The sequence below is a fragment of the Coregonus clupeaformis genome, chromosome 6, assembly GCF_020615455.1.
Source record: "Coregonus clupeaformis isolate EN_2021a chromosome 6, ASM2061545v1, whole genome shotgun sequence".
Taxonomy (NCBI): domain Eukaryota; kingdom Metazoa; phylum Chordata; class Actinopteri; order Salmoniformes; family Salmonidae; genus Coregonus; species Coregonus clupeaformis.
In genome coordinates this window covers 53,049,826-53,062,538 of record NC_059197.1, presented here as the reverse complement: position 1 = coordinate 53,062,538, position 12,713 = coordinate 53,049,826, and the positions used below count along the sequence as shown (strand labels likewise).

General features: G+C 47.4%; 1 protein-coding gene across 2 annotated transcripts in view; it reads right to left on the bottom strand.

Moving 5' to 3' along the window:
- Nucleotides 1-12,031, bottom strand: part of dhrsx (dehydrogenase/reductase (SDR family) X-linked) — a 35,446-nt gene extending 23,415 nt beyond the window's left edge. Inside the window, exon 1 of one of the 2 annotated variants that reach the window (XM_041878660.2) lies at nucleotides 11,722-12,031. The gene's annotated coding sequence lies outside the window, so the exon portion shown is untranslated. The remainder of the gene's footprint in view (nucleotides 1-11,721) is intronic. The other variant, XM_041878659.2, reaches the window with a different exon arrangement.
- Between the last annotated feature and the right edge of the window lie 682 nt (nucleotides 12,032-12,713).

Sequence of the window (12,713 nt, the reverse complement as noted above, 5' to 3'; positions counted from 1 at the left end):
TGGGTCGTGAAAACATTTTGATATCTTTCTCCCCTCTCTCTCCAGATAAAATCTTGCGACTTGTGACGGCCGGCCGCCCAACAAACTGCCCGCTTGACCCTATCCCCTCCTCTCTTCTCCAGACCATCTCCGGTGACCTTCTCCCTTACCTCACCTCGCTCATCAACTCATCCTTGACCGCTGGCTATGTCCTTTCCGTCTTCAAGAGAGCGAGAGTTGCACCCCTTCTCAAAAAACCAACCCTCGATCCCTCTGATGTCAACAACTACAGACCAGTATCCCTTCTTTCTTTTCTCTCCAAAACTCTTGAGCGTGCCGTCTTTAGCCAACTCTCTTGCTATCTCTCTCAGAATGACCTTCTTGATCCAAACCAGTCAGGTTTCAAGACTGGTCATTCAACTGAGACTGCTCTTCTCTGTGTCACGGAGGCTCTCCGCACTGCTAAAGCTAACTCTCTCTCCTCTGCTCTTGTCCTTCTAGACCTGTCTGCTGCCTTTGATACTGTGAACCTTCAGATTATCCTCTCGACCCTCTCCGAGCTGGGCATCTCCGGCGCGGCTCACTCTTGGATTGCGTCCTACCTGACCGGTCGCTCCTACCAAGTGGCGTGGCGAGAATCTGTCTCCGCACCACATGCTCTCACCACTGGTGTCCCCCAGGGCTCAGTTCTAGGCCCTCTCCTATTCGCTATACACCAAGTCACTTGGCTCTGTCATATCCTCACATGGCCTCTCCTATCATTGCTACGCAGACGACACACAACTAATCTTCTCCTTTCCCCCTTCTGATTACCAGGTGGCGAATCGCATCTCTGCATGTCTGGCAGACATATCAGTGTGGATGACGGATCACCACCTCAAGCTGAACCTCGGCAAGACGGAGCTGCTCTTCCTCCCGGGGAAGGACTGCCCGTTCCATGATCTTGCCATCACGGTTGACAACTCCATTGTGTCCTCCTCCCAGAGTGCGAAGAGCCTTGGCGTGACCCTGGACAACACCCTGTCGTTCTCCGCTAACATCAAGGCGGTGACTTCAAAGAAAGTATCACTGCCTCCTTCTCACAAATGATCCAAAAAATATAAAAATTAAATAAAGTTGGTTCAACACAGTGGCGGGTCATTTTGACCCTAGGACAACGGGAGGGTTAAATTAGCCAAGGATGGAGATAGAGATTTGGACTTGTGGTTTTACTTAATTCTCTTTACTGGTCAATGATTATAACAGCGATTCTGGTCCAAACATAAATTCATACATTGTGCCCCTGGCCTAAGAGGATGGAAGTTCAACATGAAGCTAGATGTAGTATGCTAATGTTAACTAGCTGGCCTGGCGTATCGTTGCCCATGAAAGGAAGTTAGGCTAGTGAGCTGGTATTTTAGCCAGGTAGCCTAGGACAACAAAAACTAGAAGCGTGTACTGTATAACAGAGTCATACACCGTTTAGGCATCATGAAAGAGGAGGATGGCATTGCCATTTCTCTACAAGTAGGGTGAGTCAACATGTTTTTCTACATGCAGGCACACACACACACACAGAAATTAGTTCCATGGACAGCCACATCAAATTTAGCATACGTTGATTGGACTAAATTGCTTTTGGTATCTTTTAGTTGTCACTGTATTAGACTAAGCATATGTGATTAGATGATGTTGAAATATTGAAATGGTGCTGGAATAGTGAAGGCAGCTCCTGTTTTCTTTGCGACTTGCGGTAACTTCCGTTTCTAAATCAACAGTTGTTTAGTAGTCTGAAAATGTTGGAAACATTACCTTGCTTGACCTTGCTGTAGGTCTGTCACAAGCCGGGCTAGAAACTCCGGTCTCAGATGTGGAGAGCTGGGGGTACTACCCCTTAGCCACAGAGGAGGTGTTGTAGGACCCAAATGAAACACCCAAGGCAATACTCCAGGCAAGTAGATTTAATGTTCCAAAACAGGAGGCAAAACAAAACAACTCCACGAGGGGAGAAAAACAAACTAAAGATAACTTTGAACAACTTACTAGGACAGACACGGTGGGACACAGCAGGAGACACATAGTCAGGACGCAATAACCAAGTGAGAAACAAGGGGAAAACACACAGCTAAAATACACAAGGGGAAACAAGGCACAGGTGACCTGGATCAAGCTAATTAGGACACATGAGGAAGAACTAAGGCAGAGGGGAACACAGATGACCTCTAGAGGCCCGGAGACAAACAGGAGGCAGGAAGCTGACAGGACCCCTCCTCTAGGAACGACTCCTGACGTTCCTTCCAGAACACCCTGGCCCCAGGGTGCGAAAATCTCGGATCAAACCTGGGTCCAGGATGTCCCTGGCTGGAACCCAGGAGCGCTCCTCCGGCCCGTAGCCCTCCCAGTCCACCAGATACTGCAGAGAGTTCTGGACCCTCCGGGAGTCCAGTATCCGGCGGACTGTGTAGGCTGGCTGGCCGTCAATGATCCTGGGAGGTGGCGGGGGTCTGCGTGGGGGGGCAAAGGGAGAAGACAAGACAGGTTTAAGGAGTGAAACATGGAAAGTGGGGTTAACTCTAAGGGAGCGAGGGAGAACCAAACGATACGACACAGGGTTAACCTTTCTAGCAATGCGGAAAGGCCCGATGTATCTCTGGGAAAGCTTCCTGGATTCGACCCGGAGGGGCAGGTTCTTAGTGGCCAACCAAACTCTCTGACCAGCTCGGAAACTAGGGGCCGTCCGGCGGTGGCGATTAGCCTGACTTTGGTATCTCTGGGAGGTCCGAAGGAGGGCACGCCTGGCCTTCTTCCAGGTCCGCCTACAGCGTTGGACAAAGCGCTGGGCCGAGGGAACACCAACTTGCGCCTCCTCCTCTGGAAACAATGGAGGGTTGTAACCGAACTGGCATTCGAAGGGGGACAATCCGGTGGCTGAGGACTGGAGGGTGTTGTGGGCATATTCAGCCCAAATGATATAGGTGGCCCAAGACGTGGGATTACTGGCCGCCATACACCGCAGGGTGGTCTCCAGATCCTGATTAATCCGTTCCGTTTGGCCATTAGACTCTGGATGGAACCCCGACGATAGGCTGGCTGTGGCCCCAACAAGCCTGCAGAAGGCCCCCAAAACCGGGACGAGAATTGGGGACCTCGGTCAGAGACCACGTCCAGGGGAATACCAAATATCCGGAAGACATGGTTCATGAGGAGCTCAGCAGTCTCCTTAGCCGAGGGCAGCTTGGGCAGGGGAATAAACCGGGCAGCCTTAGAGAACCGGTCTACCACCACTAGGATGACGGTGTTGCCCTGGGATAGAGGAAGTCCCGTAACAAAGTCCAGAGAAAGGTGTGACCATGGCCTTCGAGGAACAGGTAAGGGATGGAGCAGTCCCTGGGGTCGCTGGCGTGTCGACTTTCCCTGGTTGCACACAGGGCAGGCCTCAACATAGACCTGCACGTCCTTCTTGATGGACGGCCACCAAAACCGCCGTCGGAGGAACTCCAGTGTGCGAGCACTGCCTGGATGGCATGTCAAGGGCGACTCATGACCCCACTGCAAGACGCGGCCCCGAACAGAGAGAGGAACGTACAGGCGACCGGCAGGACCACCGCCTGGATCGGGCTCCTGGACAAGAGCTTCTCGTACCCCTCTTTCTAGTTCCCACTGAAGAGGTGCGACGATCCTAGACCTCGGAATAATCGATGCCAAGGGCTTCTCTTGTAACTCGGGAGAATAGACTCGAGACAGAGCATCCGGCTTGACGTTCTTGGTGCCAGGTCGGTAAGTCAGGAGGAACTGGAATCGATTAAAGAAAAGGGACCATCGTGCTTGCCGAGGGTTCATCCGCTTAGCCTGTTGGAGATATTCCAGGTTCTTGTGGTCTGTGAGAACCTGGAAAGGGTGCTGAGCCCCCTCAAGCCAATGGCGCCACTCTTCCAATGCCAGTTTTACCGCAAGCAACTCTAGATCCCCCACGTGGTAGTTGCGCTCGGCCTCAGACAGGCGGCGAGACATGAAGGCACAAGGGTGTAATCTCCCATCCGCACCCCTCTGTGACAGGACGGCTCCCACCCCCACCTCTGAGGCGTCCACCTCCACCACGAAAGGTCTCTCTGGGTCAGGGGTCACCAGAATCGGAGCAGACGTGAAGCGGCGCTTGAGATCCTCGAAGGCCCCTGCTGCTTCCGGACCCCAGTGAATCTTGGTCCCTCCTCCCTTGGTAAGCGTCGTCAAGGGGGCTACCACCGAGCTGAAATTCTTAATGAACTTCCGATAGAAGTTAGAAAAGCCAATGAACCGTTGAACCTCCTTGACCGTGGCAGGTGCGGGCCAATCGTGGACCGCCTTGACCTTCTTGGGATCCATCTCTAGGTGCCCGGGAGTGACAATAAACCCGAGAAACTGAGTCTGAGAAACATGAAATTCACACTTCTCAGGCTTAACGTAGAGGTGATTGTCAAGGAGCCTCTGGAGAACCCTGCTAACATGCCCCTCATGCTCCTTCAGTGACCTCGAGAAGATGAGGATATCGTCCAGGTACACGAAGACGAACAGATTAAGCATATCCCGGAGAACATCATTAATCAGGGCTTGGAATACTGCGGGGGCATTGGTGAGCCCGAACGGCATCACCCGATATTCATAGTGCCCCGTGGGCGTGTTGAACGCCGTCTTCCATTCGTCTCCTTGCCGGATCCGCACGAGATGGTAAGCATTGCGGAGATCCAGCTTAGTAAAAATGGAAGCCCCTTGAAGCAGCTCAAAAGCAGTGGCCATGAGAGGAAGGGGGTATCGATTCCGAACCGTGATCTTGTTGAGTCCCCGGTAATCAATACAAGGCCTAAGACCCCCGTCCTTCTTTTCAACAAAAAAGAAGCCCGCCCCAGCCGGGGAAGTAGAGGCATAGATGAGGCCGGCTGCCAAGGACTCCTTAATGTAGGTGTCCATAGCTGCGTGCTCGGGGGAGGACAAGGAAAAGATCCAACCTCTAGGAGGGCAGCACCCAGGGAGTAGATCAATGGCACAGTCATACGTGCGATGAGGCGGTAAGGAAGTAGCCCGGGCCTTGCTGAACACTGCCTTGAACCGATGGTAAACACTGGGGACTCGGGAGACGTCAACAGACTCTTGAAACTGGGTACTAGGGGCTGAGGGACTCTGAAGCATGCAGGTGAGTTGGCAGGCGGGACCCCAGCTAAGAATGGTGCCCGTAGGCCAGTCGATCTGGGGATTATGTCTGCATAGCCAAGGGTGACCCAGGATAATAGGATACTCGGGAGAGTCAATGAGATAGAAGGTCTCCTCCTGCTGGTGTTGAGAGATGGTAAGTCGCAGGGACTGAGTCGCCTCGGTAACCTTTCCTGGTTCCAGAGGTCTGCCATCTAAGGCTGTAACTGCCTGGGGTTGAGGAAGTAGTTGGGTAGGGATCTTAAGTTCCTTAGCCAAGGTTACATCCAGGAAATCACCTGCGGCACCGGAATCGATCATAGCCTGGACCCGATGCTGGTGGCCCCCCCAGGACAGAGTGGCTGGAATAGCCAGGACAGCGTTAGTAGGAGGCGCTCTAACTCTCCCCATCACAGCCCTCCTGTAGCTGGGCGGGGACAGGCGTTTCCCGAAAGCTCGGGGCAAGTGGAGCGGAAGTGGCCGGCAACCCCGCAGTAGAGGCACCGACGTTCCCTCATGCGACGTTCCCTTTCGTTGGGAGATAGCCTGGAACGGCCTAACTGCATGCTCTCCGGGGAATCCTGGAGCAGTTCAGGAGCCGGGGAAGCTCTGAATGACGGAGTCCAAACAGGAGAAACAGAGCTGCTCAGAGGAACTTGGGAATGAGACACCTGACGGCGAGCCGTTCTCCGCTCTCTTAGACGATTGTCCAGGCGGATGGCCAAGGCTATGAGGGACTCGAGATCACCAGCTGGTTCTCGGGTGGCTAACTCATCTTGAAGGGGCTCAGATAACCCTCCCTGAAAGCAGACCCTCAGCGCTTCATCATTCCATCCGCTCCTTGCTGCTATGGTCCGGAAATCAATGGCAAAATCTGCCGTGCTTCGGGGCCCCTGACGGAGAGACAGTAGGCGCTTGGAAGCCTCCCGCCCACTGACAGGATGATCGAACACCCGCTTGAACTCTTCTACAAATGCAGCGTGGGAGTCACAACAGGCCTCCTGGGACTGCCACACCGCAGAAGCCCAGGCGAGCGCCTTGTCTGAAAGAAGGGTAATGATGTAGGCAATCTTGGAACGGTCTGTGGGAAAACTTGAGGGTTGGAGCTCGAAGGTGAGGGAGCATTGGGTGAGGAAACCCTGGCAAGAGCTTGGATCCCCAGAAAAGGGCTTGGGAGGTGGTAGTCGGGGCTCCGCCAACTGAGACGACCTGTCGTCACTGGGGGTGACCTGGGGGAAGGGAGAGGACCAGGGAGGCGTTCAAAGAGCTGGCGGAGGGAACTCATCATTTCGGCCAGGAGTTGAGAATGACTAGCCATCAGCTCCTCTTGTCGGCTGAGAACGGCTTCATGGCGCTGGAAAGAAGCCTCATGTCGAGTGATCACCGCCAACAGGTCCGGGGAACTGAGTGTTTCTGGGTCCATGATTGACTTGGTTATTCTGTCACAAGCCGGGCTAGAAACTCCGGTCTCAGATGTGGAGAGCTGGGGGTACTACCCCTTAGCCACAGAGGAGGTGTTGTAGGACCCAAATGAAACACCCAAGGCAATACTCCAGGCAAGTAGATTTAATGTTCCAAAACAGGAGGCAAAACAAAACAACTCCACGAGGGAGAAAAAACAAACTAAAGATAACTTTGAACAACTTACTAGGACAGACACGGTGGGACACAGCAGGAGACACATAGTCAGGACGCAATAACCAAGTGAGAAACAAGGGGAAAACACACAGCTAAAATACACAAGGGGAAACAAGGCACAGGTGACCTGGATCAAGCTAATTAGGACACATGAGGAAGAACTAAGGCAGAGGGGAACACAGATGACCTCTAGAGGCCCGGAGACAAACAGGAGGCAGGAAGCTGACAAGGTCATGTAGGTTTGTTACATGCAATATGTTTTGTGGACTTCAACGGACAGATGTTGCTCTCCAGTTTTCTAATAAAACAAATGTGTGGTTGAATTTATTTTGCCACTGTGTCTTCTTATTGTCTCGGCCTTAGGTCTATATATCACAGTGTCAAGGCATATAAACTAACAGGTTATAGAGCAACCATTGCAATTATCACAACACATAGGTTGTAATATGGCTTTTTCTTCTGGATTGGCGTCCCCGGTGATTTTACCCATGCACCGCTACTGGATTGCGGTAATATATTTAAAAGTCCTCAGTATAAACATCACCTTTCATCTTACCGTCTTTGGCAAGATGCATTCAATCATGAACTTTCTATTGTTGTTGTCCGACATCAAACTTGTCCTTGTCATTATGAAAAAGCATAAACACAAAAACGGCAGTCTGCATGACATCGCAACAATCTGGTCCAAATAGCAATGTTACCTGCAAATTTTTTTGCACCAAAAAAAAACATGCGTTTCAAAATGTATTTAGGATATATCAATAGCAAGCCAGGCAACTAAAATCTACTTTCAAGACAATGTTTTGGTTTGTTGCTAGCTTTTTAGCTATCTACCGTTAGCTGGCTAGCCAGCTCATTAAAGTCCCAGAACCATGGCCGAAGCTATATAAGAGGACACCGAGGTTTTGAATTTTAGGACTCACTCGGGGTCTTAGTGTTGAGAGTTAGAATAGTAGAATACACAAGGTGCAATTTCGAAAATTGATTGTGCATTAGCAGTTTCTTCTTGTTACTCACTGACAGTCACTCAATTAGCCAATGCCAGTCATTGTTTTTGATTGGTTAATTAGTATAGTTAGTCTAGCCAGCTATCTAGACTTGTAGTAATTATGGCCAAATTACCCAGGGGCTCTGACCTCCAGGGGACCCCCATTGATTTTGTTAGTCACTTTCACTCAGATATCATATTAACATGGCATAAGTACTGGCAAAATGTGAATTGCAGGAAATTAGCTGTACAACTGCACAAACTATTTTTTCTGTAAAGGAAACATATTTGTTTACCTTTTGTTTATAAAATACTTGTTTTGCTAACAAATCCTTCTATATTAAATTATAGTTTTTAATCCCGGTGCTGAGTTAATGTGAGTTAATGTGTAGGGGCTAATTGTATAGCTAATAAGCTATGTATTTGTAGATCGGCTACATGAAGCTACAGCAGCCAAGGTGATAATGGCTTGGGTCATTTTTGCATGTTTTTGCTGTTCTCCAAATAGCATTGTAGTGTGACTGACTCACTGGCCTCATAGTGATAGAATGACTCAGATGTTGGTTATTAAAGACTGTCCTTGAAAAGTTACAAGACAGCATCAATGACAGACATAGTCTGTCAAGTCAACCCATTGTTGTGTGTTTCGATGATGTTGCTTCCACTGTCAGGAAAGTGCACTGTCTTTGTGGTCTGTCAAACAGCAGGGAGCTCATTCCATGAAGGCCCCCTGAGGGATTGACAAACTTCAGGTTTACCTTTGCTGGAATTAATAGAGCGGTAGGCTAGAGCAGAGCAGGTGGGTAAGCTCCCCCTTTAAAGTGTTATGTAAACACATTTCTCTCTATTTAGAGGTCTCCTGTGAGGAGTATCAACTGCGTCTACATAGGGAATAGGGTGCCATTTTGGATGCAGAAAGTCAGTTCAGACTGCACTCTTAAAAATAAAGGTGCAAGTTGGAACCAAATAAGGTTCTTGAGAGCGATGCCATAGGGGAACCATTGTAGGGTCTCTGAAGAACTCGGCCCTCCAGGACCAGAATTGAATAGCGCTGCTGTATGGTTTTAAGAAACAAAAAAATAACTCGAAAGGCACCCTGGGAAATATGCAGATCTACATATTTCCCAGGGTGCCTTTCCAGTGATTTTTTTTTGCTAGTGACAGAGACATAGTTGTTGCATTCTTTCATATTAAGTCATGTGGCCTTCACAAAGTGAGATCCTAAGTGAATATCTTGTCATTACAATTAAATACTTTAAAGATGCACTATGCAGAAATCGCTTCGCCATTTCCAGGTTGATAAAATTGGAATAATTAGCCTAATTTCAGTTTATGTGACAAAACAAGCAAGTATATTGTAGAGAATCATTGTACCATCTAAATCGCTGTGAAATATATTTTCCATAACCAAAAATATTGTATTTTCAGCTGTTTGAAGCTGGTGTACATAACTGAATGTAAAATCTGCAAAAACTAAACTTAAGAACGGGAAGCAAAGAAATAGTGCACATAGAACAGATCAACCACTTCTTAGACTTGCTTTCAATGAGAATTACAGATCTGTAACTCAGATTTCTATGTGAATTTGGTCAGGTCGCCCAAATAGTTATATATTGCAGCTTTAAGACGATACAATACATATTTCATTAGGCCTTCTTTTGAGGGCCTAGTTTTACCCAAATACAGTGGCCTGAAACTCATAGTTTACAGGCCACATCAGGCTTTCAAGTCACATTATGCTGGCTTGCAAAGTTATGTATAAATTCCTATTGGAATCCAGCCAGAGTGGGGATATCCAACATTTTGAATTTTTATTCACCCGTAACCTGCATTCAGAATGACTGCGAGGGTTGGGAAGAATAACATATGAGACTACCTAAAGCATCTAAACTGGAACAACCATTTCAGTAAAGGGTGCGATAAGTCCAAGTAACATATTGGAATAGTTTCGAAAAATGTATGTTATTTATATTTGAGTAGCATAAGATTAACTAGTTATCAACATACATGCAAGAACATAGATATTGAAACAAACAATTCTAAAACTCAACCAGCAATAGAGCATGCTGGGAAATACACTATATATACAAAAGTATGTGGGCACCCCTTCAAATTAGTGGATTCGGCTATTTCAGCCACACCTGTTGCTGACAGGTGTATAAAATCAAGCAGACAGCCATGCAATCTCCATAGGAAACAGAAGAGCTCAGTCACTTTCAATGTGGCACCGTCATAGGATGCCAACTTTCCAACAAGTCCGCTCGTCAAATTTCTGCCCTGCTAGAGCTGCCCCGGTCAACTGTAAGTGCTGTTATTGTGAAGTGGAAACGTCTAGGAGCAACAACGGTTCAGACACGAAGTGGTAGGCCACACAAGCTCACAGAACAGGACCGCCGAGTGCTGAAGCGCGTAGTGCGTAAAAATCGTCTGTCCTCAGTTGCAACACTCACTACCGAGTTCCAAACTGCCTCTGGAAGCAACGTCAGCACAATAACTGTTAGTCGGGAGCTACATGAAATGGGTTTCCATGGCCAAGCAGCCACACACAAGCCTAAGATCACCATGCGCAATGCCAAGCGTTGGCTGGAGTGGTGTAAAGCTTGCCGACATGACCTTAACCCCATCGAACACCTTTGGGATGAATTGGAACACCAACTGCGAGCCAGGCCTAATCGCCCAACATCAGTGCCCGACCTCACTAATGCTCTTGTGGCTGAATGGAAGTGTCCGCAGCAATCTTCCAACATCTAGTGGAAAGCCTTCCCAGAAGAGTGGAGGCTGTTGTAGCAGCAAAGGGGGGACCAACTCCATATTAATGCCCATGATTTTGGAATGAGATGTTCGACGAGAAGGTGTCCACATACTTCTGGTCCTGTATTGCATGGTTTTGGTTCAACTCTGGTTATTAACACCAACATTGGGGTTATTTTACACAGCTGAGTGTTCATTTAACTCTAATTTAAATGTATGCAGGCCTCCATTTATTTCAAGAAGCTTTTAGACTTCTGAAGAACAGTAGATCCACATCAAGAACCCCACACTTAAGTCAACGGTTCTTTATCCAGGCAAGAGTTATCCAAGGAACCTTAAGAGCTGAGGAAGAACCTTTTACGAACCTTCTTTTTTTCAGTGTGGGTGGGAAGTTCAGACTGCGTGGAATTATTAAATGATACTTTTTATTTATTGTAGAATAGACTACTGGGGGTAGTAGGCCTAAATTATTATCCAACAATATTAATAGGCTATATGCTGAGTGTCTGCATCAAAATGCTTTCTCTTTGAATTCAATGCAAATATTTATAGAGACGGTTGGGATTTTGTTATTGCAGCGTTATTACATCTAATGTTGGATACACAAGACACCGTATAAGGTCAAATGAACTAAAATATCAAAGCAGAGCTGTTTTAAAGGTAAGAATTTACAGGACATTCCGCAGAATTGAAATATTCATAGAATAAAATCAGTCCCATATATTCCCATCACACTTTCCAATTGTGGATGAACCAAAATCAGAATCAGAACCAGAAGGATTAAATAGAATTTCAAATGTTATCGATGCCTCCTCATGTCTCTATGAATTGTCAACGGTGTTTTTTGTTGGATGACCAATAACGGGACATTTGCGAGGGGGATAAGGGTGACAAGGATGCTTCAAAACCGTGTAGCCTGATCCTCCTTCCCGCCTTCTTTGTCACACGATAGCAGCTTGCCCACTAATATACGTTTTACTGAATTATAAAATATTATTATGACAATTTCCTAGAATGAATGCCAATAGAAATTAAGGGAAACATTTCCCCTGCTTTGCAATAGCCTACCTCATGCTAACACGAATGTGGCGCAACACGTTGGAGATAAAATGCAATAGGCTATTCAGCCTACACGATACACATAAAAGGAACTGCACATATTTTACTCCACATGAGCAATATATACAAACGATTTCCATGTTACGGTTGGTTAAATGACGCACCTTGAGCTTATGGTCAGAGCACTCAAGACGCGCCGCTGGACTTACCAAAGGGTCACCCTGGCGCGTCTCCGTATAAGCTAAAGTCGGGGTATCGTCTGCTTTTCTCACGATAAGCGTCAGATTCCGTGGTCGCAATCCACGTCTCGGCATATATACCATAGTATTACATAAAGAATGAGTAAGATGGCAAAAATAAACAAAGCCACTAAGATCGCCTTGTTAAATGGAGACAAGAAAGACTGCATGTCAGCAGCGAGGCAAGAGAGGGGGAATAAACGGGCTCTGTTGCTCCGGCTCTTATGAATGAAATGATGGACACGTTCTCTGCACTCTACAGCACCCGACCTAGTCCTCCTTGGCATCTGCATTGATGCGTGCCAACTTGAAGAGTCAGACTGGCAGGCATCCACTGGCCTATACATTTGTCCTTAGAGACCTCAACATTCACTGAAGCAACACAAATATGATTATAAATCATTATAGATAGACTACACTGGCCATGATTCCATAATCCTCAGATGTTGATAAACTGAGACGATTTCAAATCTCATTCATTTTTTAAATAATAAGGCAACAATTATTTCAATATCGTGCTCTGTTATTCGATGTTGGTTATTTTCCTATTATAGACTATGCATTACATCGATTAGGCCATAGCCTACTACACACTCTTTCACAAGATGAGAGGTTGTAGTATAGCTGCCAACTACATTATTTCTCAATACCATTTTCACCATGGCTTGTTGCCACATTCTCTTCGCTTTTACGCGCACCGCACAATATGGAAAGGCACCTTACAAATTCAAGTGAAACCCATGACATCTCGCTAGATGGCACAATCGCCCGGTTCAAATAGCCAAGGTGTTATCAGAGCAGTGGCTATTTTAGCTTGTAAATCTTGTTGGGGCAAACAAAAACAAAAATGTGGGATGAATGCCAGCAAAGCCACTACACAACACAACACTAAACAATACATGAACTGCACTATAACG